At 41.0% G+C, this 4,803-nt stretch overlaps 1 long non-coding RNA gene across 1 annotated transcript; it reads left to right on the forward strand.

Moving 5' to 3' along the window:
• Nucleotides 1-1,225: 1,225 nt before the first annotated feature.
• Nucleotides 1,226-1,853, forward strand: LOC114790541 (uncharacterized). Its single transcript, XR_003749824.1, has 3 exons — nt 1,226-1,277; nt 1,380-1,491; nt 1,704-1,853. It is a non-coding gene; the product is annotated as an uncharacterized LOC114790541 (long non-coding RNA).
• The last annotated feature ends 2,950 nt before the right edge of the window (nt 1,854-4,803 follow it).

The raw sequence follows: 4,803 nt of genomic DNA on the forward strand, positions 1-4,803 counted from the left end.
CGTAAAATGTCTTTCCTGACTACAAAGGATATGAGCTGCCTGGTGACACTTTCTGAGAATCTCCTCTGTGTTGGAGGAGAACTTCAGCAGGGGATCGAAAATGATGCCCAAGTATTTATAATCCTCAACTAGCTCTACTGGCTTCCTGTGGATGGAGGTAACTGCTGCAGCCAGGTCCCCCTGCTTGGTGGTGAAGATCACCACCATCTCCTTGGTTTTACTGATGTCCAGTTCCAGACATGAGGTGTCACACCAGTCCAGAAACTCATGCAGAAGTGTCACACCAGTCCACAAACTCCTGCAGAAGCAGACCATGGTTGTGTGAGGGGCCTGACAGTCTGGAGGACTGTGTCCTTGGCGTCCTTCACCGGGTGTCTGTGCCTGCAGTCATCTGTATATAAGATGAGGAGCAGAGGAGAGAGCCGACCAGGTGGCGGTATAACAGATGGCGGTATAACAGAGGTCAGAGAGAGGTTTGTTAAGCAGTACTCTCTGTGATCTGTTGGTCAGAAAGTCCAATATCCACAGGATTGTCTCGTTGTCCAGATGAAAGTTGGAGGAAAGTTTATTAGCCAGGATGTGGGGGTGCAGTGTGTTGAAAGCTGAGGACAAGTCAGCAAATAAGAGTCTTAGTGAAGAAATAGATTTATGTATACAAAGAAATTAGATCATTGATTTTCAGTTGTCAGATATAAATATATTTTTAATGTATTAATTATTTAAATTCTGGTTATTCATATATATGCACATATCAATACTGAAGACATGATCCTTACTAGAGCTTAATACTTGCAATGTCTGTTGCAAAAAGGTTCATTGTCCACTTTGTCCACCAACACTATTTAAACATGCACTACTTGTCCATCTTAAAAATTGAAGGTTATGTTTTATTACTTTTTAACAGCAATGTACAATTAGATAACTAACTTTACCAACTGTTTCACTGCTCAAAGGATCCAAAATATGCAGATGCAACCTCAAGTGCAGAACCCAGAGACGTTTCCCATGATATTAGAAGACAATGCTGTGAAGGGACAACATGGTAGACCGTATACGGTAGACTATAGACCAACTCCTGATGCTCTGCAGGCATCATGGAAGCGCTTACAAACTGTTGAGAATTTGCCTGCTAATGTTTACTTTATTACAGTGTAATACAATTTAAATTTGGTACAATACATTAATGTTGATGTCCTGTGTTTTTTGTTGGCTGGAACAGGTCATCAGCCAGGAGAGAGACATCCGCGCCAGAGAAAGAATACAGGAAGCAGTGAGAGGTCAGTACACCACCTGACATCCCCAGACCAGGAAAGAGGTGCACTGGTCCGAATCTTGGACTCAACCAATCAGTTCCTCCACTCTTGTCTGTCCCTGTGCAGATCAGCGATATGTCATGCAGCAAAGTCCTCAGTTCAGGCTGCACTCTTTCCCTTTTCTCTTCCGCTATGTGGAGCAAAGTGAGGAAACTCGGGGTGCGCTGGCAGCAGTGGGGTCAGTGAAGGTGGACTGCTGTTTAAATGGAGTAACCTTAAAGATGCAGTTTTTTTATTCTGGATGACATTAATCGTCCATTTCAATGTTCAAAATCTGGCGCATGGGAACGCACGCTCCTTGTTGCTGGTGGGAACTCAAAGGCGATGCAGCTAGACTGCTCTGCCCCGTCCATTTGAACGCACTTATTATAGGGAACCTGTTGTCCCCAGCATGCGGATTAACCTGAGGGAGGAAGATAAACGGCGCTTCTGACCCCAAGAAGAGCACAGCAGGAGGACCCGTCCCTGCTAGCCCTGTTGGATTGAGCAAGATACGCCGTTAAGTACAAAAAACCATATACAGATACAGTACCCACCTTAAAGTATTACTGACAATTTGCTATATTGAAGGACTCAGGCTCCTGTATAAACTACAACTGGAAGACAGAAATGTTGCAGATTGATGAGCTCTGGAGCCCTTTTTAATAGACATATCCAAAATTAAACAGAGGAAACAATTTTTTTTAACTTACTTGTGACTGTAGTTATTCATTCCAACTAATTACAGATGTTTTGGGACAGTTTTGAAAATATCACATCATATGTATATTCCCCATTTTTATGTTTATATTTTCCAATCAAAAGAACAACTTGCAAAAAAAACTGGCTAAACAAGAACAAAATGTATTGATTTGAAATTTGAAAAATAATAAAAGTAATACTAAAACGATATAAAATATAAAATAACTATGTTAAATTCCAATAATCGCTGGGATAAATTAACTGTATCCACATTATTGTGTATCATGGCATTGCTTGAAGCAGTTTTTTTTTGACGTGTGGCTCCTGGCACTTTCTGCAGTGTTTTCACCCTTTGATCACCTCGTCTTGCAGTATCTCATCGCCGCTTGGCAGAGAGGTGGGGGTAGAAAAAATATGAAGTAAAATGTATTCATTTATTAGCCAGCAATTTCGATTATATAACTAATTTGAAATAAACAATGCTGTACTCAGCAAATAAACAAAGAACATCACACAATTAGAGGGAGAAAACATAAAAAATATATAACTGAAAAAATATGAAAAATATCGTAAAATAAATTATACAACAGAGAGTACATACCTTTCAGAAGAAGGGATCCGAAAATACCTCAACCTCTTCTGCACACAGGTGATCCTCTTCATCAGATGAAGATTGAACAGTACAAATAGCTGGACTGCTGTGTTGCACCAGAATATCCAGCACCTCCTCAGTCGTAAAAAACTTGCTTCTTTGCTGCGCCATCATAGTTTGGTCTTCTTTCTGAATCTACAGAAACAGCGGCGCCTGTCTTGTGTTGTGGACTGTTTTGCCTGTAATTCTGTACAATACGCGCAGGCATGTCTCACGATCGCACTGATCGATTTGAATGGTTTGTTTTAATCGTCTGAGCCTGTAGAATTGTGGGAGCATTTGTGGAAATAACAACATTCACCACACACCATACGTGCGGGCATGAAGGCTGTGTTACGGTATGTTACGTCCCTGGTCTAGGGTCAGGGACATAACAAATGGGACATAGGAGCAGCAACAACACTTATGGCTAACCGTTTATTACAAAGAAGGACATTGAAACAACAAAACACACACAAAACAGGTCTGGGCAGTCTAAGTTATTCTTGTCTTCTGGTCACAATCCTTCTTGCTTCACAGAGAGAGAGAGAGAGAGAGAGACACACAAACAGAACACACCCATACTCTGCCACGGGACGTCACAGGTAATGTCTTTGCCCTTTTTAGGCGTGCGGCAGGTGTGCGATTTTTACGCTGTGTATCGGGCTGCCGATTTATTTGGAATTTATTAATCGTCAGACATGGTCAAGCAGAGTTTTTTGGTAATATTTGTTCATGTGCGTGCTTTAAATGTGTGTTTTGTTTACGTAGTTTTGATATAAAATAATTTTTAAATAAATAAGTTTTTCCTTGATAAAATTGTGATAACCACATATATTCATTTTCCGTTTCTCTGTAGGATGATGAGTCTCAGCTTGTGGAGAAACTACAGCAGCAGATGCTGGATCAGGAAGAGGTACGTTTACACCCGCCCACTCCCCGACACACCCACCCACTCACCGATATTCTTCAAGTCTTGTGTAAAAATCACCTACTTTCTGAAAATGCTGAGTGATTCTTGAGGTGATTATTTTATTTTTTTGCTTTTATATCAGTGTTAGTGTCCCCTAATACTGTATCTGAAGTCTCTTTCTGAAATTCAGCCTTTGTACAGAATTACAACCACTTTGATCCAGTCCAAAAATGAGATTTCTGTATGAATGTCTGTAGCTTTCAAATGCTAATGAGGAGGAGAGAGGCGGGACGAGGAGGGGAGCGACCTATAGAAGTTGAGTGGACATTAGTGGAAATGACATCATCACACCATTCACCAATTACAATGTCTGGTGCAGACAGTTTTAATTCTATTCATTATTCTAAAATCACTGTTTTTACAGCCTTTTGCATGAAGTAACTAAACAAATACATTTGTGCTCATTTTCAGAGAGCAACTGCAATGATGACATAAGGGAACAAATTCCAGATCAGACTGTTTGAACTGCCGCTCTCTTCTTCATCATCTGGAAACGACTCTCTTGCTGCTCATTTTTCTGTTCCAGTAACAATCCTGAGTGTCGCAGATATGCTGGACAATCTAGGGATAAACTAAACATCTAGGTCACCATCCCACATGCCTCACATCCTCTTTGCATTGTGGTCTATCCATATCAGCTATGGCTCATGTTTTTCTTCAGCCAATTAACATTTATTTGTTCAATTTCAGGTTGACACTTTTTTTTGTGAAGTGATTGTCAATGTGAAACCACAGCACAGCACATGGTGACACAACAAAATGTGTCCTCTGCTTTTAACCATCACCCTTGGTGAGCGGTGGGCAGCCAGTAGTGCATGCCTGCAGGAAAGTTCCATTTGCACTGAGAGAGAAATTTGAGAAACAAACTTGCATGCATGGAAAGTTATTGAACGTTATAAAGGAAGATTGATGAACTGACTGATTGGGTGAGATCTCATACTGCAGAAGACAAATGATAAATTACAAATATGTTTGGATGCTAGAGATGCTGTGACGCTAGCTGTGATTTCTTATTTTTCCTCTCCGCTGCTCTTAGTTCCCTTCGACTGCTGTGCAACGTCTCAGATAGCCAGAGAGCAGGGGGAGAAGTTCTTTTGGGTGTGGAAGAAAGAGGGCAGAGATCCATAGAAAGGAAAAGTGAGGAGAATGTTAGTGGTGGCTTCCAGGGGTAAGGAGAAGAACGAGTCAGAGATATGAAAGATGTG

The sequence above is a fragment of the Denticeps clupeoides genome, chromosome 5, assembly GCF_900700375.1.
Source record: "Denticeps clupeoides chromosome 5, fDenClu1.1, whole genome shotgun sequence".
Classification (NCBI taxonomy): Eukaryota; Metazoa; Chordata; class Actinopteri; order Clupeiformes; family Denticipitidae; genus Denticeps; species Denticeps clupeoides.